The 24,604-nt window shown below is 46.4% G+C and overlaps 1 protein-coding gene across 1 annotated transcript in view; it reads right to left on the reverse strand.

The window, feature by feature from the left end:
* The window catches only part of BCL9 (BCL9 transcription coactivator), a 74,262-nt gene extending 55,316 nt beyond the window's left edge, over positions 1-18,946 (reverse strand). The window contains exon 1 of the mRNA XM_030580635.1: positions 18,642-18,946. The gene's annotated coding sequence lies outside the window, so the exon portion shown is untranslated. The remainder of the gene's footprint in view (positions 1-18,641) is intronic.
* Positions 18,947-24,604: the final 5,658 nt, after the last annotated feature.

Below are 24,604 nucleotides of genomic sequence, written 5' to 3' on the forward strand. Positions count from 1 at the left end.
TCCAGGTGACCATGCCTCCACGCACCAAACAAGCCCCAGCATGGAGCAATGGCGAGTTGCTGGACCTCATCAGCGTTTGCAGGGGGGAAGCTGTGCAGTCCCAGCTGCGCTCCAGCCGTAGGAATTACGATACCTTTGGGCAGGTATCAAGGGCCATGCTGGAAAGGGGCCATGACTGGGACACGCTGCAGTGCAGGGTTAAAGTGAAGGAGCTGCGGAGTGCCTACTGCAAAGCCCACTAGGGAAACTGCCGCTCCGGCACTGCCCCCACGACCTGCCATTTTTACAAAGAGCTGGAAGCAATACTTGGGGGTGACCCGACCTCCACTCCGAGGATCACGATGGACACTTCACAGTGGGGGGTGGGGAGGAGGAGGAGGAAACAAGAGTGAGGGTACTGGGGTGGGAGGAGACACCCCGGAGTCCCAGGAGGCATGCAGCCAGGAGCTCTTCTCAAGCCAGGAGGAAGGTAGCCAGTCGCAGCAGCCGGTACTTGGTGGAGGACAAGCAGAGGAGCGGGTTCCCGGTAAGTGGCTTTTATTTTCAGGATGGAAATTTTTCGGGAGAGGAGAGAGGGTTAGGGCTGCATGTATGCATGCCTAGATGCGGAACAGCGCATTGATGTGGTCTATCACGCCGTGGTAATCGGCCTCAGTAATCTCTTCAAAAGTTTCAGCCAGAGTGTGGGCAATGCGCTTGCGCAAGGTTATTGGGAGAGCCACTGTGATCCTTGTCCCAGTCAGGCTAACGCAGCTGCACCACTGTGCCGCGAGGGGTGAGGGGACCATTGCAAGACACAGGCAAGCTGCATAGGGGCCAGGGCGGAATCCGCATTGCAGTAGAAGACCCTCCCGTGCTTCCCAGGTGACCCGCAGCAGCAAGATATCTTCCAGGTTAACCTCCTGTGGAAAATGTTGGGATAGTGTTCAGTGCAGGTGCCCCCTGCAGCTGTCTGTTTTCCCCAACGCACAGAAACCCCAGTACAGCCCTGAACCAGTCCCCTTTACTCACCATTTCGGGGCTCCAGTGGGTTATGTTCACTCTCTTTGGCATGGGAAAATTATGCTATTGTGAAGACTGTTACTGTGGGGGAATAACTTTGTCTGGTATAAACAATGCTGCCTCTGTTAAGTGTTGCATTTTGGCTTTACAGATGCAACCTTGAGATCTCAGCTGTCCATGTTATCACCAGCTGAGAGACTACAAAACCTCGGGAAGAAGCCGCGAAAAAGCAAAAAAGACATGCTGCAAAAAGTTATGCAGCAATCTCTTACAGAGAATCAAAAAGCACAGGACTGGAGGGAAAGGGAAAGCAGGATCCGCCAGAAAAACGCAGCGCAGAGGAAGAAAAGCACGAAGCAGCTGATAAGGATCCTGGAGCGGCAAGCGGACTCTATTCAGGCACTTGTAGCCATGCATGAAGAGCACTACCGTGCCCGCCCCCCTCTGTACCCCTTGTCCCAAAGCTCTCTCTCTTGTTCCCCCATGTCAGCTGAAAACCCCCTTCCCCAGCATCCAGGTTCTTACCACCACCAGCTGCCTCCAACACCTGTACGTTCACCAACCAGCCCTGAGAACTATGACCCTTACCCTCTGCACTCAACCCCCCTCACCATGCAGTATAGCCATCTTGAAGTGCAGCAGTCATTGCACAGCACTCCAGACAGGACATATTCAAGCCTGTGACTGTACAATTCCCCACCCCACCCCCTTGCCCTTTTAGGTTCCCAAAAAGTTGTGTGTGTGTCAAGAAAGTAATTTTCTTTTAAATAAATGAATTCTTGGCTTCGAAAGGAGTCTTTATTATTGCAGAAAGTCAAAGATACCTTAGCCCAGGAAAGAAATAGGCACTGCATATCAGTAGGACTCTGTGTTTGCTAAGCTAACATTGTAACCTCTGCACTTCACTCCCGTGCAAGGCACCAAACATTACTGTTGGTTTTCAGCCTCAAATTCCCCCCTCAAGGCATCCCTAATCCTTGCAGCCCTATGCTGGGCCTCTCTAGTAGCCCTGCTCTCTGGCTGTGCAAATTCAGCCTCCAGGCGTTGAACCTCAGAGGTCCGTGCCTGACTGAATCTTCCACCCTTCCCTTCACAAATATTATGGAGGGTACAGCATACGGATATAACCATGGGGATGCTGCTTTTCCCCAAGTCCAGCTTCCCATACAGAGATCACCAGTGCCCCTTTAAACGGCCAAAAGCACACTCCACAGTCATTCGGCACCCGCTCAGCCTGTAGTTGAACCGTTCCTTGCTGCTGTCAAGGCTCCCTGTGTATGGTTTCATGAGCCATGGCATTAACGGGTAAGCGGGGTCTCCAAAAATCACAATGGGCATTTCGACGTCCCCTACTGTGATCTTCCGGTCTGGGAAAAAACTCCCGGCATGCAGCTTCCTGAACAGGCCACTATTCCGAAAGATGCGTGCATCATGCACTTTTCCAGGCCAGCCTGCATTAATGTCAATGAAATGCCCACGGTGATCCACAAGCGCCTGGAGAACCATAGAGAATACCCCTTCCGATTAACGTACTCGGATGCTAGGTGGGGTGGTGCCAGAATAGCCCTTCCACAGTTAGGGAAACCCATTTGTGCAAACCCATCCAGAATGTCCTGCACGTTCCCCAGAGTCATGGTTCTTCTTAGCAGGATGCGATTAATGGCCCTGCAAACTTGCATCAACACAATTCCAACGGTCAACTTTCCCACTCCAAACTGGTTCGTGACTGATCGGTAGCTGTCTGGAGTTGCCAGCTTCCAGACTGCAATAGCCATCCACTTCTCCATCGGCAAGGCAGCTCTCAATCTCGTGTCCTTGTGCCGCAGGGTGGGCACGAGCTCCTCACATAGTCCCATGAAAGTGGCTGTTCTCATCTGAAAGTTCTGCAGCCACTGCTCGTCATCCCAGACTTCCATGACGATGTGATCCCACCACTCAGTGCTTGTTTCCCAAGCCCAAAAGCAGCATTCCACGGTGCTGAGCATGTCTGTGAATGCCACAAGCAATTTCGTGTCGTATGCATTACGTGACTCGCTATCGTCGGACTCCTCATTGTCACTTTGAATCTTAAGGAATAGCTCAACTGCCAAACGTGATGTGCTGGTGAGACTTGTCAGCATATTCCTCAGCAGTTCGGGCTCCATTTCCCGCAGACTGAAACGGAACACAGAATCGTGCTGCACAGAAACCGTTGAAAGATGCAAGAAGGCGCCAAACATTGAGGGAAACACAGGGATTGCTGGGATGTGAAGCAATGCATCATGGGGCATTGGGACAGGAAGCAGAATGACCCACACCCTCTGCCCCCTTGCCACAACCCACGGCGCCAGAATGGGAAGAGGTGCTCTGTGGGATAGCTGCCCATAATGCACCACTCCCAACACCACTGCAAATGCTGCAAATGTGGCCACACTGCAGCGCTGGTAACTGTCAGTGTGGCCACACTGCAGCGCTTTCCCTACACAGCTGTACGAAGACAGCTTTAACTCTCAGCGCTGCACAGCTGCAAGTGTAGCCAAACCCTAGCTGTCACACTGGCCTAGCAATGTGGCATCCAACCAGAGTCAAACTCACACAAAGTCAAAAAACAGAGGGATTTCTCACTCAAGTTCATTTTTACCTCCTCAGTGAGCTTACCAATATCTGGAGATTCTTACTACTATTTCTATTGTAACATGGGGCAATAAGCATTGTCATACAGAACACAGATGTAAAAGGGGTTCCCTTTAAAAATTATTACAAACCCTAAAAAAGGGCAAGGTCTTAAACAGTTTTCAAATACAGTTATGACAATGTGTGGTTGTAATATGGTTTGCATCAGTGCTGAATATAATTAGAAATTACATCCTAACTATATTTAGTAACTGTGTCTGAACCTTGCTCCGTGCTATGGGTGGGAAAAGAGGGTGGTTTTGGCTAACACCATCATTTGCAAAGCGCTCCCTATGCTACAAAACCATGTTAATGATCTAATCGCATTAGCACACAGTTTTAGTTGCCCCTGTGGATAGAAAAAAATAAATGTATAACCCTATTAGGCTGTGTATATAATATTTCCCCCCTTAGGTATTGAACCACTTCAATGCTGAGAACACTAGTATAGATAAGATATTCAGTGGTAGCAGTTGCCTTAATTACCGTGTCATCAGATCTGCTCTGAGAAGGGCTGGATAAACCACCATCGCTTTGCCTACACCAGCACAACTAAACTGGTGGGGAGACAAAATTCTATAAACAAGGCTTTAGAGAAACATATTTTAGCCTGGATATTTTAAGAACTAAAAGTGGTTAGGATTTTACAATTTCAACTCCTCATCTGAAAGATGATATCTCTTGCAGCATATTTCCCCCCTTCTAGTATTCTTTGGCAGTGGTTCAGTATTGACTGAGAGAAGAATCCAACTTATGAAACACCAATATCATTTTCTGCAGCAACTGGCTTTTTTTTTTGAGGGGGGAGGGAAATGAGGGAGGGGAGAGAGGGAAGGACTCACGTCCGAGTCTGATCTGGGTCCATCTATCTATCATAGATACCTATATGGCCCTCAACCCTGCAGTATCTGAAAAATTCAAAGTCTTCTGCTTAGCTTGTCACACCAGATAAGATCAGAGCCTGGTGGCTCATGGCTGCAGTGTAGACAAGTATACATTCCTAAGAGAATCTTAACTTTTGGATTTACTGATTCATATTTGAGAATTCCCTGTATGAATCTCCTCTGCTAGGATAACCTTGCCTAAATTCCTTTAACATGTCACTCCCTTCTTCAGATCCCTTCTGTGGCTTCCCCTCACTATCTGCACCAAATTTAGGGTCCGCAGCCTTAACTTCAAACTCCTGCACAACTCTGTACACAGTTCTCGCTTTTCTTCTTACTCACCCTCTAACTCCCTAGGCTCCCTCCTTAACTGCTCACTTTTTTTTTTTTTTTTTTTTTTTTTTGCTTTCTCCCACTTCAGGGTGAAAGCTTGGAGCCAAGATTTTACCCAGGATCTTCATGCCTTCTTCCACATTGCCCCCTATCCTTGGAAAGGTCACCACGTTTTCATGAATCACATATCCTGCCTCTTCAAATGTCTCAACATTCTGCTCTTCTACAATGCCTTTTAAATGTGAACCCTGCAAAATTCCAACACCAACTTGAAGTGCCTGATTTATTTTTCTTTTTTGTCTGGCCAGCATTGTCAATGTGTGATTAACCACAATAATAATGTAATTAATGCTAAATAAATTAATGTACAAGGCAGTCCCAAATCTGATATCCCATTCCAGTTGCTAAACACATCCAATCTCCTCCCATCCATAATGATCTCTCAACCTCATCTCAATCTACCAAACTTTCTTCCACTCCCTGGCAAGCCTGTCACTCCTTTCCAGTTACTAAACCCTTTCACCCAGGCAGCCTCTCCCAGAGGCCAAGTGCCATCATAGACAAAAATGCATCCATATAGATACCATATATACTCATTCATAAGCTGAATATTTTTGGTAAAAATGTGATGCATCAAAGAGCGGGGGTTGGCTTATAAACGTGTCTACATCAAAAATTGATGATTTTAAACCCTATGGAATCATTGAATTGAATATCTAATACATTGTTGTTTTGTTTACCTGGAGAGTCTGCAGGCCTGGAGCCCCTCAGCTCCCTGTGGCCGCGGTTCGCCGCTCCCATTGGCTGGGAACAGCAAACTACAACCACCGGGAACTGAGGGGCTCCGTGTAACAAAACATCCAGGCCCAATAGAGGCTTACCCTAACAGGCCGGAAACCAAAGTTTGCCAATCCCTGAAATTACGGTTGGCTTATGAAAGGGTCATACAGATTTTGCTATTTTTACCTAACCATCTTGGGGGGGTTGGCTTATAAACGAACGGGCTAATGAACGAGTACATAAGGTATATTGGATTGCATCTTCAGAATGCACATGCTTTCCTACATTGGAGGAACTATCCAATCAAACACTGAAATATATGCATTTGCTTACATTAGGACACCAAGAAGATGGGGGGGCGGGAGAAGGATTTCTATACATGGGACCGTAACCAGAGGATACAAAATCTGAGTTAGATGGTGGTAGAGGTGTGATTGGGTGGCGTCCAGCAGATCATGACACCAGATCTGCTGGGTCTCTTTTGACGTCATCTTTAAGTTTTGAGGGGAGGAATTCAGGAGTTTTAGATTGGGAGTGAACATCAGCTTGATAAGGGGAGGGTCCTTAGGCTGAAATCCACAGGTACACTGAAACTGATAAGGAAAAATCAGTAATAAATAACGTATTTATGCAATGCCTATGTCCCAAAGTACTGCACAAATTCTACCGACAGGAGTCACTATGGGAACTGGAGGACAAAAACCAGGCAAACAAGCCACAGGTCAAAGAGGGAAGAAAGGGAAAATGTTGGTGAAGCACACCGAGGCAAAACCCTTAATCTTACAGAGAGCATCATGGGCTCTTTTGTTTTAGATTGTAATCACTCAGGGCAGGGATTGTCTCTTTTCTGCTTTTTTACCCTGACCAGAACAATGGGATCCCACTCCCAACTCATCACGGTATACATATTTACTACCATTACTACTCTGCACGCATGGCAAACAGAGCCTTGTTCTTCTCCAAAAGACCAACTCACAGTAAAGTGCACAGAATTCAGCTGTCTCCCTCAGATCAAGATTGGGCTGACCCTGCTGGGATACAATCCTGTAGTCCTAGGGAGCTTTATAAGAGTGGCGGTTCACAGTGTCACCCCTCCAGCCAGGCTCATGGTGTCATTTTCAAATGTTCCAAGACTTTGTCCTTTGAACAGACTGTTTTTTTCAAACTTAGCAATGCCCATACTCCTCACCCAGGGCAACCGATATGCTGAGGATATGAAAATGAAAGGGAGATGATGTATGGCAGTGGTTCTCAACCAGGGGTCCATGAGCACATTTCAGGGGGTCCGCCAAAATAAACTAGAAAGTAAAGCTGGCGCTAAAGTCACTGGAGCCCAGGGAAGAAAGCCTACATCTGAACCCCACTGCCTAGGGCCAAAGCTGAAGCCTGAACCCTGTTGCATGGGGATGAAGCCAACTTAACTTTGCGAAGCCCCCTGTGGCATGGGACCTTGGACAATTGTCCTGCTTGCTTTCTCCTAATGCTGGCCCTAGCTTTAAATTGGATATGCAAAAAAGGCACAGGTGGGCCATGGAGTTGTTACAGCATGTTGGAAGGGAAGGGCACCTCAGAAATAAAAAGGTTGAGAATCCCTGGTGCATGGAACCCAATGAATGGGCAGGGGACCGAAACAATCCTGGTGCTTGCTCTCCCTGAGTACAAGTACCAGGAGAGTACTAGTGCTGCCAGCTGCACTAAACACCCCAAAGTGACGTTGTCTGAGGTAAGGCCGTTGGCCTTGCTCCCCTTCCATAATGGCCTGCAGACATGGGCTGGCACAGACTGCACCTCCAAAAATAAAGTGTAGGAGCTGCTATGGGTTGCATGCTGCCTCCAAGGCCTGATGCTGTTGACTTTCCATCCTTTCCCCTTCCTCCCCAGCTCAACCCAGACTCTTGTTGTACAAAGCTAGAACAGAGCCCTAAGTTTGTGGTTTAAAACAAGGTCTTTTTTGAGTATTCTGAGTGCAGTAAAGGTCAGAACAATTAGTTTCTGGGTTTGGTTTCTACTTATGCTCATGTGACTCATAAACAGCTGAATGGATTTTATGCAAGCTTTCCAAAAAAAGCTCACCTATTGGGCTGAGACCATACATAAAACATTTCAGCCCCTAAAGATAAGCTTTGAGAAAATTAGGACCCACTGAAATGTAAGGGTCTGTGGATGAGAAGGGTTAGAAATGATAAGAGGTTAGCCATCTCCACCTTTCACTCCCATGATGCTGAGAGACATGAATGAGGGAGCAATGATTGCCATTATTTTCACAAGTTGATCCTGGGGATGAGTAATGATACTAGGAACTGAATTCTGGGTGACAGCAGCCAACGACGCTATTGCATGTACTGTGGGGCTGTTACATAATCCCCAAGACTAATTTATACAGAATATCCAGAAAGCAATAAGTGGTTTAATTAGCCTTTTAGAAATAGGTTAGTACTGAGGTGGAGGATACCTGGAAAACAAAAGGGTTATTTAGCCACGTGCTGCTAAGGATGCCTACGTAGGTGGTCAGGGAAGTACGGTGAATTGGGTCACTTGCCTGGACTGAGTCCCAATCTCCCCTACCTCTCTGCTTTCAGGGGCCCTCACTGATCTCTGGCCTGTGCTCTCAATGCCACCCACCTTCTGGCTTGTGGTTCTCAGCCCAACCATCCAGCTGGGAAGCAAGACAGGATAGCAGGCCAGGCAAACGAACATGATGGCAAGGGTCTTGCAGTGACCCAGCATAGAGCCACAGTGGGACTGAATGAGCAGGGGAAACATGTATGAAGAGGGAGAGAAATGGCTGTGAGAGATATGAAACGTGCTGGGGCACTCCATTGGGGATGAGGGGAGTAGGCTGAGAGGTTTGTTACAGGGGCAGAGGAGGAGGGATCAGGAGCAGTTTGGATGGGAGAATGAAGGTTGAGAAGCTAAAAGAGCCCCCTATGAATAAATACTCTCCGGCAGGGATGATGTAGAGATATCCAGAGATGAGATGAGATCCCAAGAGAGGCAGAGAAATCACATGAGCCCTTCCTTCAAAATGGCTGTTGAGTTTTAACCCACACCAGCACACTCTGGTGTCTCGCCCACTTGACTGATCCCCTTTTGGCTGACTGATGGACCAGTGTGGGTAAACTGTGGAGGGAGCCGCATCTAGTCTGCCTTGCCGGACAAGAGTGCCTCAATACTTAAGCACTCTGAGGAAGGTGGAACAGTTAAAGGGGAGGGGGAGGGGACTAGGCTATGCAAGAAATACAATCCCTCACCAGCTGTTTCTGGCCAATCTTCCTTCAACAAAATCCCTGTCACTCCAAGGAGGTGAAGGAGCAGGTTTTATCCACTCCAGCTTTCTTGGAGGAAAATGGAGATACAGGATGTTCCTTAAATTGTATCAAGGGGCTTTCTAAAGCAAGTGCAAGAACAATTATGCCTAAAGTGGCTCTGCTGCTGTGGTTGTCTAGACTGAGAGGGCAGGTCTCTTCCCTCGTTGGTGGTGGATCTCTTAGGCGCAGAGTGTAGTTCTCCTGCCCTGCTGCATGTGGTTCTTGCTGGCAGAATGTAACTCTCCAATGGCCATGGAGGAGAGGACACTTCCATAATCCATTGGTACTGTTTCTCTGCCTTCTGGGTGTGTATTTCCCTAGGAAAGAGAGACGTTTCCTGACCAACTGACTGTAGGTCTCCCTGGGAGAGAGCGCTGCTTCATGTCCCCACTGGCTCTCTTTCAAACTTACCTAGGTACCACAGGAGTTTATCACACTGCATCCAGCTAGGCTAATGATCTGTGTTTTTAGCATGGAGTGCAGATAAACTGAGACAGGGACCGGAAGCTGTGGGAAAGGAAAGGGTGGTGATTTCGTGATATTAAAAGAGGGAAAGCTCTGTGGCTGTGTTCCAGAAGAAGCAGGCAGGGTGAGCTCAGGAGGCAAGACTTGGGACTGAATCAGGCACTCTAAAGGGAAGTAGGTGCTCAGATACTCTGGTAGGGTGTGCAGTAAAAGAACCTATATAGAACAGAACAGAAAGGGATCACAGGAAGCACAATCAAAAATAGCCGCCTCACATGCAGAGGGGTCTCACCCTGTTTTGTCAGAGGGAAAGCTCCACTTTCAGGTGCTAGGGGCCTGCACTGTAGCCTCAACTGGGGTTTGTTCATCCAATTCTACGTATGCAGATAAAGTCTTTGTTTCTTCACTAATACCCACGGATACTAAGGCTCAAGAGTAAAGCACTAGACAGAACTATGATTTGTTTGGTTTTTGGGCCACAGGCTGCTTGCTAACCATCCTGGACTTTTAAATTCAGTCCTGGGTATTCTCTGTCCTGAGAAGACAACCAAGTGTAATAAAAAATGCAAAAACTATACAAGTGGACTCCTGAAAACAGAGGGTGTTTCCGTACAGAGCAGGCAGCAGGTTGAGTGCTGCCCCAATGCAGTTGTTCTGTGTGTAGCAGAACACTGGTGGCGGAACAGGCTGAGGTAGGGAAAGGATAAGCTTCCTACCTGCTTTGTACAGTCGTGGGAGCATTGTCCTTTCCTCAGAGAGCACCAGCCAGTCCTGCAGAAGCAGCTGTCATCTCCCAGGCTGCGGGGAGGAGGAGACATACAGAGAGAGGGAACACAAAAGGGGGCCAAAGTGGAGAAACACAGTTGGAAGCATTTTAGAGGGGATGGGAACAAACAAAAGAGAGGAGACAGGAGAAGAGAGTGCTACAGAATAAAGGGGGCATGCGGAGAGAGAGAGAGAGAGAGGAAAATGACATAGAAGAAGAGGAAGTGCAAATAAAAGGCTACAGAGAAAGGATAGATAAAAGAACCACAGTAGAAACTGAGGAGACCTGAAGGGGCAGAGAGTAAGGTAAGGACCCAGAAGGAGAAGCACTTCACCCCCTCATGAAAAAAAGAGAAGGTGGAGGTAATAATAATTACCACAATTAACACTTAGCACTTTACATCCATGGATCTCAAAATGCTTCACAAAAGGTGGGTAAAGCACTATCTCCATTTTAAAGATGGGGGAACTGAGACACAGACTTGAGTGGCACAGTGAGTCAGTGACAAAGCTGGAAAGAGACCCCTGCTCTTCCAACTCCTAGTCTGATGCCCTCTCCTTAAGGTGCTGGGGAAGGAACAGACCTGACATTCTCCCTCCAAACACATCTGAGAGGGCCTCCCCCACAATACCGGAAGGAGAAAAGCCTGGTAGGAGGGAAAAGAGATTGTGGGGATGGAGAATCATAGGTTCTCTTAGGGGCCTCCATAGGTTTGGATAGGGACCTACACTTTCTGATATATAACCAAACCCAATTTTAGACTCTGAATTATGGATATTCATATTAAATTAATCTAAAAAACAGCAAAATAAACAACATCTGGCTGCTAGGGATGCTTGCTTAGAGAATTCTCTGCAGAGGCAGGGGCAGTGTTGACAATGCTGGTACCACTACTGGCCCACTCCAGCTGCTTGAAGGCTGGTTTCAGGGAAAACAGGGAAAGACTTGGTGTCTACAGAAACTTGTGCTATAAGAATCTTTAAGTAAATCTATCTAGTAAGACTTGATTGAAAACAAAATGTTATATATTTACAGTTTAATTTGTACTGTATACATTTCAACTTGCACTATTGAAAACATGTTTTTTGTGCCTATAAATAAATATCAAACCCCTACGCCATACACATTTGAGCCACATATCCACTGTAAGACCACAAATAAACCAACCATCTATTGCCTGTTTGCACAAACACCTACACGAGGCTCCCCAATTACTCTCCCACAGGAAGTATACCAAATCCTGTGTACTCCTAACCTCAGCCAACACTACATTTAAGACTCGCTTGCACAGGAACTGCCCAGTACCCCCTCCCAGATCAGTGAGTGAGGTTCAGCTGCTATAAACCTATGTTAATGGCAGGTTGCGCATGTTGTTTGTTTATTGCTGAGGAGGAATGTTTGTCACAGCTGTCAGGATTATACAAATATTTCTATGACTTCAGACAGCTTGGTATTTTTACATGCAGCTGACAGAGTGCGTAAATGTGCAGGTGAAAAATGAAAGAAACTTTAGTAAGAGACTAAAGAGAATATTCCACAGGAGTGTTGAGGCTAGGCGAGGTCAGGGTCAGACATAACACTTCTAACACATACTTTGCACTTCTATAGCACCCTGTGGCCCTCAAAAGAGTTTGCAGTAAATTAAGTTTTGCCCCTATAAGGTAGCTAGGTAAACAGACGCACAGAAAGGTTAATGGGACTTGCCCATAATTATATAGTAAGTCAGTGGCATGGATGAGAAGAAAACCCAGTCTTAGCTTCCAGTATCCTGCTCTAGCCACTAGACTGAAATCCAAGGCAAAGAAACAGAGCAGAGGGAACTTGTGGTGTTGAGTTTCAAGCATGAGACTGAGAACAGTACAGAGCAAAAAGGAAAAATGGTGAAATTAAAGCATCCACTATAACTTAAAGACAACATTTGTGGAAACAAGTAACAGAAGGCTGAGATCTGCTGCCTAGATACTCAGGTGCTGGGTGCATTAAATATATATTGATAGATTAGATTACAAGGAAAGGCATGTAAGGTGGAAATGGTAGCAGCCAGATACTCAAGAAGTCAAGAGGTATCCAAAAACATTTTTAAAATTCAGTGTAAGAGGAACTGAATAGATGAGAGGCCTTGCATGGCATATACAGCTTTTTACTTCAAAGCCAGCCCAGGTAAAGACAAAAACTGCTCCTCTCTCATAGCTGTTGAGAGGCATATGTGGAATGAGTTTAGTGGTCTCTACTCAGCTGAGAGAGATTCTATCACCTAGTACTGACTGGCCCTTTGCTAGCAATGTCAACATAGAAGCCAAAGAATGAATACTCAGGAAAACTGAACTACTCTCTCAGCCCCAGAGGTAGTCCCACCAGGCAAGGTTGAAATCCACTGGCAGAGCAGTGTGAAGGAAACTTACTCTGTGGCAGTCTATGCTTTATATTGTTTGGAGATAAATAAATTTCTTCAGGCCTCACAGTTGTCAGTCTATCATCAGTGATCAGCGCTGTGTCCAAACACAAACATATATTTTATAATTAGGCATCTTCAAAAGGTGCAGTTGGTTCTAGAAGCCAGGGCCCGGCTCCTCCAGCCACTGAACTCAATGGCTAAAGAAAGTCCTACTGACTTCAGTGGGAATTGCCCCTGCATGTTTTCATAGTTTCTCCATGATCTGTAAAATTCTCACCATAACTCCCCTGTAACTTTTCTCTACATTTACCATGAGAAACAAAGACCTAATCATCTCTAATTACTTAGTTAACCCTTTCTTCCTGGAGTGAAAATATGAATGACAACACTGCAAAATGTCCAAACAAGCATTCCACTCAAAAATGCTGGTGAGTCCAATTAAACAGAGATGCTCACATTTTTAGTTCATTTTTGCACATAGAAGGCCAGATCATCAATATTTTACATGGACAGTTGTATACCTGTGTGTGCAGTTACAACATTTACACAGTCAGTTATGGCAACTGCACAGGCAAATGGGCAATGACATGCCTAATGACCATTTGCAAACACAATTACAACTAATCATATAAATTAGACACAAAACTACATAAGCAGAATATTAAAAATCTGGCCCACATTCCTCTGTTGCAGAAAAAGGTGTATTAATTAACTACCTGCCCACAGTGCAAATGGTACTGCATCATATCTTCTTGCATGTATGCTTGCAAATTGATTTTCACATTCATTTGAACCATACAGTGATCTTAAATGTATATAGTACATTGCAGCCAGAAGTATCCCAAAAATGCTTTACAAATTATACACAAAGAAAATGCTTCTCCCTGCAAGGAATTGTGGCCACCTCTATGGTGGAATACAGCAACTGTTTAGGGCTGCAGAGAAACACTATATGACAATTTAGCACAGTGAGCGATGAATACTGTATTCAATAAACTATAGGGGAAATTTATCTAGATGGAATGCAATTTCCTGAGTTTGAATCTGGCCAAGCGCCCAGGGCTAAGACCTCACTTTTAAAAAATTGCCATGGAATCTTTAATGGTCGTAAGTGGTCAGGATTTAGATTTTATATCTCATCTGAAAGACACTGAGACAAAATCATCCTGGGAATAAGCAGACATGAGATCCATTGACTTCTGTGGGAGTTGTGGCTGCCTATTGCAAGGATGAAATTGGTCCCTCACGTCCTGAAGCACTGTGTCCCCTCACAACATACTGAGAAATTGGTTCGGTACTGCCTTAGAGGGAAGCATACCGAATCACAAACACACACCACTCTCCCCACACCGCATCATTCCAAGTTTATAACCCAGATATTGACCAGACCTTGGTTAATTTGGGAGATCACAGTCTGCGGTGATATTGCTTCAGGCACTCGTACGTTGTTAATCAAAGTCTTGCTGTGCCTGGGAATGCGGACAATAGTTGTTATATCAAGTGTACAATAGGTTTATAATATTCTCGCTTGGGTATATATATAATGCATATCACTGAAAAGTTGTTTTGTTCTTGCTGAATGAATAGAACATCCTGGAGTACTCAAGATAACACTGAGTGCATGCATAGTTAGTTTATATTAGAATTTATAACAAGTGAGTCTCACCTGTTTGTGTGTAAAAATGGATGCTTTGCATGTTTGTATAATGTTATATGATTTTGTAATACTGTACACCCCCAAAAAAAACACTTAGCACTTTACAAACTTTTATCCTAGCAACCTAAAATGCACCACTTCAGGAGGTAGGTAAGTATTAGCCCCATTTTACAGATTGGGACTGAGACACACAGAGGTTAATGCTAGATTTACCACTGATTTGCCTAAGGCTACACATCAAATCAGTGTCAAGATCTCAAACGTTCTTAGCTTTCAGTCCCCTTGCTCAGTCCACTAGAACATACTGTCTCTCAAGTGGGCCCAGCGAAGCAGAAAGTAAGAACACTATTAGTTGAGTTGCTTATGTCGCTGTGTAGTAAAAATGTTTGGGTCTCTAGAGTGCAGGAATGGTGCTTATGATGGTCAGTATGTCTCCAGAGCTCTGTGTGTGTGCATCCAGAGCATAAAAAAAAAGTTTGTGATTTACGTCTTCTTGGTATGTAGAGAGCATTTGAGGTGTGCAAATCTTCAGTGTGCAGGAATAGTGTTTGTGACTTGAGTGTCTCTGCTATATAGAAATAATGTTGGTGGAGCAGGCTAGGAAAAACCCTGGTTTGGCAGCCTTAAACAACCAAAAATCTTGTCTGAAGAAAATAAAATATAACCATTTACTGCCAACCCCCACAGATCCTAAACTGCACATGAAAATCCTGCAAGCACCAACTGACCAGGGCAACTCATATAAGCTTAAAAATTAAAACCAAATTGCTACTTTAGTCTCCTTTTAAACATTACCAAACAGCAGAAAAGAATGACCAATTTGCCCCCATGTCCTCCTGACACATTGCCATTGTTTGCCTCTGTCTCCATCCAGCTAGTTGCATTCTGTGTTGTACTTTAGGAGGGGCACACATGGTTTGTTCTGCATGTGCTCTCCCTTAAAGGCATGATAGGGTGTAACTGACGTCCACAAGGAAACAAGAGGCAGGAGGCCACTGCTTGTAACTGGCCTCAGGTCATACTTACTGATCAGCGCATCTACGATTTTAGAGTGCAGATCTGATCAAATCAGCAGTTTGTCCTGGAAGGAGGAAAGTGACATAAAATATGCACAAGCCTTCCTTCTGTGCTGACAGCAGATTGAGTCGTCAGATGATAAGAGGAAGCAGCATCTTGTTCTCCTTGCCCCTAGCATGGACTGCTCTGACACCCGTAATGCAGTGCTAGTTTTGACTTTTGTCATCTCCCATTCACTGTTCACTATGTGCAGATTCTCAGCATTTGGCCAGTGGGTTCACCACCCCAGTTTTCATGCCCATTCAGTCCTTAGCCTTTCTGCTAAGACTGCCACCAAAGGGCCAATTAGTGCTCCCTATTGTTGGGTTTTGTTTTGTGACCTGACCTTTATCCACTAGGAACTAAACTGAAGCTACACAGACATGGACAAGCCATCAGGTGGTAACTTTCACTCACTGCCGGTCTGGGCTGACTTTAAGCAGGTGCCACACTGACTGTGTGTATTTCTTGTGTGCAAAAAGTGTGATATGCACATATCCCATGAGCAGAAACTGCCTTTCCTATTTTACATCTTAATAAGGAGAACAAGTTGTGGTATGTTTGACTCCTGTGTGGTGTGGTGTAAAAGTTTTGTAGTATGGGGTTTGTGTGTGTGATGTCTGTTTCACAAATGTGCAAGACAGCAGCTGTGGTGAGAGTCTTCTTAGGTGCACAGGACCATTGTAACGTACATAGTCACTATAGTACAGAACACATGGATCAGATTCTCAACTGCCCTTCAGCTTGTGCAGACATTTACACCGGCGTAAAGTGGATGTAAATGGCTATCATTCTGATGTGACAGCATTTTGTATCCACTGTGCACTGGCGTAAACTATCACATAAGTTGCAGGGCAATAGAGAATCAGGCCATACCTGTGTATGAACCAAGTGCATTGTCCCTTTTGCAGGAATAACACGCTGTGTAGATACATGAACCATTTGTGGTTATGCATGTGGTGTTGCTGTGAACGTATGTGTGCAGAGGAGCAGTGTTTAGGGGCATGCACATAAAATGATGTATTTAATACACATTTATTTGGGGATGTGGAGTACAGGATGATCATTTTTTTGTTACCAGGTTCCAGCATAAAAACAGAAATTCAGCAACAAATCACTAACATGAGAGGCAGACCTTGAGGATCTCTGTTTATCCAGATACTTGACTTGGCCCCTGCTAAAAACCTCACCGATGCCTTCATCTCCACCTGCCTTGACATAGTGACACCTTTCTCTATGGCCCGCCTAAATCCCACCATATGCAGAATGTTGCTCTCTCCCTTTTCCTATCTGCAATGAAGTACAGCTACATCACACTTGCCCTCTGACAACTCCAGTGGCTCCCTATTCATGTCAGGATCTACTCCAAAATTCCCTCTTTTTTTAAAAAACCCTTCATGGAATTGGTCCAGCCTGTCTCTTAGATCTCCTCTCTCCCTGCTTAGTCTGTTCATCAAGCACTGGGCTCCTCTCCATCTCTTCATCCAATCTCAATGCCATAAGTGCCAGAGCCTTCTCCTCTGCAGGTCCTGCCACCTGGAGCAGGCTTCCTTAATCCCACTGCCTCACTGTCTGTCAGTCTCATTTAAAATCTGACCTGAAATTTTTTTTTTCCTTCTCTGACTAGACGTTTCAAATTCTCCCTCTGCTATTATTTATTTCCATAACTGTGTTCTTTAATGCTATAGAGTGTATGAGACAGAGCTAGTGCAGCATGTTATATCAAACACCAGTTTTGGTTTAGTGGGGGGGTTGTTTTGTTTTGTTTTGACATGGAGGAGTGAGGCAGAGGGAAACTGAGTAGAATTTCTCCTTTACATTTTTTTGCAGCACCATACCAGAGCCTCCATCTTCCTAGCTAGACTGAGGAGGGTCTCAGGCCAAATTCATCTCCCTCCCACATCTCCCATTCTGCTCAGATTCTTTAACACATGATGTTTTCCTCCAGGCCTTGCTTGGAAAAGCATGAACCCCCCCCCCAATTCCAGTTCCTCTACGTCCTAGCTTGTGTCAAGACCTTAGGCTGATCAACATTTGTGCAGTTCACACTCCTGTAAATTACTTTTCAACAAATAGCAAGAATCAGGAAAACTCTAGAATTATGGTAGGTGATAAAGTTAAAAGACATCAGGAGGATCCACCTAGAGCCAAAGTTTTGCTTCAGTAAAATATCAGAATTTATCTCAAAAGAAAGAAAATTCACAAAGTCAAGAACAATGTCTGATTTTAATTTTGTAAGGATTGGGAAACAGGATTCAGGCATTACCCTCTTTTGCTATTTCACACCATCACCTCAGCAGCAGTAGGTTATAGCCACAAAACCACTAGTGAGTAAACAGACCTCACACAGACATATTTACTCACTGATAAACAGCAATTGTAAATAAATCTCATTTAATCTCCAAAATCCACAATAAAAATCTTCCAGCCCTATGGCAGTTTACAGATCTGCTTTGCTTCAGTTAGTTCCAAAAAACACAAGGTCTGGGATACACAGTGACAAAAGACCCTGGGTTTCCCTCTCCCTGGCATCTCACTATTTTTCTTTAATAGATGTACTGGGGCGGGGGGGAGAGGCGGAAGAAACCTCCAATCCCTCCTCCCACCTCATTCTCACTATTAATCGGCCAATAAATCTTCCAAAAAGACACAAGGACAGAAGCCAACAGGTGGGAAAAGCTTTTTGTTCCTTTAGACACGCTGAGACACTGGATCGGCGCTCTCTAGTCTTGTTCTGCCAGGGTCTCTTTAATTATAAATATGTTATACTTTGACCTTCTCTAGCACCTTCCACTTGAGGCTCGCAGGGCAGGCTACAAACATTATGGATTTTCGCCCCTTTCAGGTAGGTCACTATCACCACGTCCTGTTTGCAGATGGGGGAAAACGGAGGCACGGAGGGCGAGCGATCAAACTCTCCACCGAGTCCCCCCAGCCCCGGCAGTGGAAAAGTTTCGGGCTCCCCCTAGCTCTCCCACCGCCTGCCACGTCCCTGTAGCCCAGGGGCTGCGAGCGCCCCAGCTCTCGTGCATCGCCTCCCCAGCCCCCGGGACGCGGCAGGGTGCGATGCAATCGCGGCGGCTCCGCAGCCGAGCCCGGAGAGGCAGGAGGCCTCCTACAGCCTGCAGTGCCCCGCTTCCCCCCGCCAGCCTCCCCCTTGCCCCGGTGGCTGGAGCGGGGGGGGCGCCTTTCGGTGGGGTCCGCCCGGGGGTCCCGCTGCGGGGCTTCTCCGATGGGGAGCGCGGGGCCGGCCCCGCCGCCGCCACTGGAGCGGGCTGCAGAACGAGCCCCGGAGCACGGAGCGCTCGGGCCGGGAGCAGGGGCTGCGGCTGCCGGCTCTTACCTTGCTAGGCGCGGGATTCCTGGGGAGTCATTTCGCCCAGCGAGGGGGGGGGGCCGCGGCTGCCAACACAACGAGCCCCTGCGCCTGCAATCCCCGGCCTCCTGCTACCAAGACACTAGGACAACATCAAAGCAACTTAGGGGGAACACTTTAGGGGCCTATTGTCTGCTCTGGCCTGATCTGTTTTCCTTCTGCCTCCCCCTCTCGCTGCCGCGGCACTTGGTACAGCCCAGGCATTCATGCCAAGTAGCTTTCACACATGGAAGCTTGTCTCAAGCAATTGCTGACAAGCCACAAACAAGACATTCCCCCTCCCTCCGCCTCCTTTCTTCAGCATGCAAACTAAAACTCCAGTGACAGGCCTAGCTGCACACACACACACACACACACACACACCAGGCAGGCAGGCAGCTCAGTTTGCTCCTGTACTGGGGGAGCTCAGAGACAGGAAAGAGCCCAGGCTGAGTTGGGGGCAGGGAGAAAGCTGTCTGCTGTGTCCCAGTAAAATGGCAGAGGGAGAAGCTGTGCAGACAGCACTGTGCAATCAAAACCTTTTCTCTCTTTTAAGGATCCCAGTGCGGGGAGGAATAATTCAAATGAGCATCGGCGGAGGAGGAGGAGGGATAAAAAAATCAGATTGCTTACTCTGTATCTTGAGGGGGGCAGGATTTTTTGCCCAATCAAAATTGTCTCCACCTCAATCTGTTGAGATTTTAGCTTAAAGGTAAACCATCCCCAGAGTTAAATAACACAATGCATTGCATTTCCCACCTAAGCATTGTAAAAGTCCTACCAATCTTAATTAATTAAGCCTCCCCATACCCATTGTAGGGAAGTATCATTATCCATATTTTACAGATGGGGGAAGTGTATAGAGAATTTAGGTGATTTGTCCAAGATTACACACGGAGTTAGTAGCAAAAACTGGGAATAGAATTGAGGAGTCCTTTGAGTTTCAATCTTCTGCTCTAACCACAAGTCCTCTCACATGGGATGTAATGGGAGGAGATGGTTTTCACTTCAACCTGAAGGATTATAACGATCAAGCCACTTTTGGAGGAAAAATTGTGAGAATCACAAGTAGTGTAAACCATAAGAGTCGGGAAGTATGGAGCTAAGGTTACACAGTGCTAGGCTCTCATTGGCCACATCCCTGTCCTCTATACCCAGGAGAGAATCAGAGGTAATTACATATGTGTATTGAGGGCAGGATTTGTAGTAGAGCTGTGCATAACTTGTTGGTTGTGGTTCACATGGGTTTGGGCAAACTTTTTTTGTTGGCTTCAATTCACAGGGTTCCTCACCCCTTGAAATTCAGGTTCATGCAAACTCAGTTCAGTAAAAGGCAAACCAAAACTTAAGTGGTGTGATTCATTAAGCTCTGTGCATTGTGTATGAATTCATGAGGGTTCATTCAGCCCAGAAGACAGACCATGTGACCAACTGTCATAAGTTTTGTAACAAAACCACAAAACTCGGTCTTGAAAAATATATGCCTGTCCAGAGACAACAAAAGGTTTTGCTTCAAGTCTCAACGGAAAAGTTTTGCACATGACTCAGTGAGTTTATTCCATAATTTCATTTGAAATAATAATAATATTCACCATCCAAGGATCTCAAAGTGATTTTACAAAGGTGGATAAGTTCTATTGTCCTAATTTCATAGGCAGAGAAAGAGACAGAGAGAGATTAAATGACTTGTCCAACGTCACATAGTGTTTCAGTAACAGAAGAGAGAGTGCAACTCTCCTGATTTAGAGCTGACTCCCCAAACACTAGCCCATGCTGTCTCTATATTCAAACTCCAAAACAAGGTTTTGCCAGGTTCAGGGTTTCACTGAGAAAATTTTACCCAGACCTAATCTGAAGTTTTGGGACTGGGACAGGATGTAAATTAGGTACTTACCAAGAATGAAGGATAGAGTGCAAGAGAGAAAGAGAGAGGGAGACAGAGGAATGAGTAAAGATGTCAAAAAGCGAGATGAAAAGAGAAGGGAGGAAGGGAGGGAAAAATCAGAGACAACTGTTATATAAAAATGGCTCAGATGTATAATTGTGCACATTTTCTTTTCTATTCTATTCTATATACTCACTCATCACTGTAGTATTTGAACACCTTCCAGTAATGCATTAAGCAATTTCCTGATGGCATGGAAAGGTTAGTGTAATACCAAAGAGGAGGGGAAATGGATTCAAAGCAATCTTGGGGAAAAAATCAGGTTTCGGGGAGCATGTAGGCTGGAACTTCAAGGTGAGGGAAAACAAAAACAAACCTGTTATTAGTCAAGCATTTTGTAATCTGTTTAGCATCCTACCTCCACACAATCCAGGGGCAAAGCCTTGGTCAGGTTTAAGATGTTTTGAAATTAGTAGGATGGAAGGGCGAAGCAGCAGGGGGACAGAGATGTCAAGAGAAGGGAGATTGGCTGAAGGCTCTGTATCTCTAATTTAGGGATGTATTTGGGCAGGGAGTAGGATGACAAAGGACCTAGCCTAAAAAAATATAGTAATAACAATAATAATATTTTTGTGCTTTTATTTATATATATATATATATATATATATATATATATATAATATATATATACTAATTCTGGGGAAAGAGTTTCAACCTGATAACCTACCATTCTATAAATAAAATCACAGATAGCCCCAATAGAACTAAGCAGAAGACAAAAACTGTCTTAAGCTTTGATTAGAAGGATACTATGGCTATAGGCTCTGATTCAGCAAAACACTTAAGCACATGCTAGGTTTTAAGCATGAGTTTAAGTGCTGTCCTGAATAGGGGGCTTTACATTGGTACATATCAATGGGCAGAGTATTCTAGAGTTGCAGACCCGCAGCAAAAAAGGACCTGATTTCTAATCATCCAAAAACTACAGCTAAATTACACCTCAGGATGATTCAGTTCCAGCTTCATCTAGTGCAGTTGTTCAATGGCACATAAAGGCAACAACCTTCTAGGAGACAGGTCCTATATTACTTAATGCTTGCAGTAGTAACAGTAAGACTTTGATGTGCAGTTGCTAACATTTCTTATGTACAGCCAGTGAAGGCTGTGCACATGGGCATTGCTGACTTGTAAATAAAGGCTGTTGTATAGTCCTGATACCATGTTCTATGACAGCTACAGATTACAAATCATTTTCAAAGATAACCCCTAGTAAAGCAAGTTACAGTAATCTTATCCATATGTCACAAAGGCGTGGATCAGTGTGGTGCAATCCACTTTTCTTTCCCTTCCCTGCATCCCCCCCTCAAAAAAGAGCTCTGGGTTTTTTAATATTTTGGAGATGAAAGGAACCCCTCTTGACCACCATTGGCTAAAGCCTGACCAATATAAGTACCCATGTTCAGTTTGTTGTGAAAAATAATCGTAGGGTTAAACATTAAACAGAGCCTGTTTGGGCCATATTCCATCTAACAAGAAGAGGCAACACCTTTCCCTCTCTGCTTCCCCTGTGTCTTTTTTATTTTCAAGTTTCTCCCTTACCATTTTTCTTGTCTTGAGGCAGATGACTTGGTCTTCCTTTATCACTCCTAAACTTCCTAATGCCTGAATAGGCTCATCTTGAAGCAGTTCCTTTAATCTATGACTGACTGCTCTTGGTAAGGTAGATTTCCTCTCTCTCCCTCTTCTCGGTAATTTTTCTCGTTTGTGTTGTTTTTCTCCTTTTGGTCCCAATTCAGGACAGCACTTAAGTACAAGGTTCCTAATTCTCACTGATGTCCATCTTTCCTTTCCCTTGTTGCTTTCTGTATTTCCTCCTACATGCTATCCTCCTCTGACACTTTTTCCTCCTTATGTCTTAACCATTTCCTCCACCCCTTTTAACACTTGTACTTACTTTTTCCCACTTGGTTTCTCTCCTGTCTGCCTATGCTGTCAAAGTGCCACACCAAAGTGGCTTGGTTGGACACAGCAACTCCCATCCATCAGTGAAAAGATGGGGCTTATTGATATCAGGGGAGCACTTCTCCTCACTGTAGGAGGTGCTGCATCCAATCAAACTGCTTCTGTACTGTGTGCATTAGGTGGATAAGTGGGACTGAGTAGCACCTACATGGTGATTTGTAGGGGGAGCTAGTCCTCTCAGCATGTGCCTGTGTAGGGACATGGGGATGATGGGACTTATGGAAGTGATGATGGAAAAAATACAAAGTAATGAGGACTGAGTCAAAACACTGACCAAAAGAGGTGGATAGATAATGCTTATTAGCCGGTAGCTGGGCAACAACTCAAGCTCTGCTCCTGAGTAATGCTATTCTATGCTTCAATGTTTCAGATGCATTCCTGTGTGAATTTCTGTAGTCTGTACTATGCAGGAAGTCAGATTAAATAATCACAATGGTCACTTCTGGGCTTTATAATTGTAGTGAGGCGGCCTGGCTCCCCACCGCCCCAGAGGATGAAGAACCCAGCCGGAGGCTGGACTGGGTGGAGCTAAAGAGCTCTGAGCCCGCCCCGCAAAGGGTCAGGCGCTGACCTGGAACTATAAAGGCGGGCCCTCAGAGCTCAGTTAAGCCCCAGCAGCCAGAGTGAGCAGACGTCCCTCAGGGAGCTCAGGACTGGGAGACTCCTGTGACCCGGGGCAGCCGCCCAGAGTAGCCGGAGCTCCCCCACGCCTGCTACCTGGAGGAGCTGCCAGAGCTTCCCCATGCCAACTACCCGGAGGAGCCGCCAGAGCTCCCCCACGCCTGCTACCCAGAAAAGCTGCCGCAGCTCCCCCATGCCAGCTACCTGGAGGAGTCCCGGAGCTACCCTGGGCCGACTTTCCAGAGGCGTTGCCAGACCTACCACCCAACCCCGGCTGTGACGAACCCATGCACCTGGACCCTGTGGAGGACGACCCCAGGATCCAGGTAAGCCCCGAGGGGGAGTCTGGAAGTAGCCCGGGGGCAGCCGACCCTAGTCTGGCTGCAGTACATCCAGAGCCAATGTCAGTGTGTTGTGGCCAGGATCCCCACTGACACAGCAGCAGGCTGCCTACTGCTGTTAGGGCCCCAGGCTGGGACGCAGAGGAGTGGGTGGGCCTGCGTCTCCCCTGCCACCCCACTCACGGGTGGCAGTCTCCCTCTTGCCCCAACACTCAGGCCCAGGTTGCTCTGCCCCTGCCTGAGGGTCTGAGCCCAGAACTGTCATTTGCTGTGGCATGTAGTGAGGCGGCCTGGCTCCTCACCGCCCCAGAGAGAGGCGAACCCCAACAGCAGGCGTCTATGCGTGGTACCAGAAGCTGATGAAATCTTTGGCCGAGAACCAACAGCAGCAGCAGGCAGCCCAGCTCCAGCAGCAGCAGCAACTGGTCCAGCAGCTTGGGACGCAGCAGCAGCAGCTGATCCTGGAACTGGGACGCCAGAACCGGGACCACCAGCAGCAATGCCTGCAGCAGCTGGCAACATTGTTGCCCCGTCCCACCGAGCCCCAGCCAGAGGGGCCCCCAGCTCCACTCGGCAACGCCCCTCCTATCCAGCTAACGAAGATGAGCCCCAGCGATGACCCAGAAGCCTTCCTCGTAATGTTTGAATGGGTGGTGGTCGTCGCTCGGTGGGCCCCAGGCCAATGGGCTACCCTCCTGGCCCCGTACCTGACTGGGACTGCTCAGACGGTCTATCAAGGCCTGTCCACGGATGCGGCACAGGACTACAGCCAAGTAAAGGCTGCAATTTTAGATGCCCTGGACATGAGTCCGGAGACCTTCCGGCAGCGGTTTTGGAGCCTGGTCTACCCTACAGGGGCCCGGCCCCAGATGGTAGCCCAGGAGCTAAGGGAGGTGTGCAAGCAGTGGCTGCAGCCCAAAAGACGAACCTCGGAGGAGCTCACTGAACAAATCGTGCTGGAACAATTCGTCCACATACTCCTGCCATGAGGAAAGGCCTGGGTCCTCCGCCATCGGCCTGCGACGCTAGCCACTGCCATCACCCTGATGGAGGACTTTCTGGCCACTGAGGCACCAGTGGGT

The sequence above is a fragment of the Gopherus evgoodei genome, chromosome 1 (assembly GCF_007399415.2).
Source record: "Gopherus evgoodei ecotype Sinaloan lineage chromosome 1, rGopEvg1_v1.p, whole genome shotgun sequence".
NCBI lineage: Eukaryota > Metazoa > Chordata > Testudines > Testudinidae > Gopherus > Gopherus evgoodei.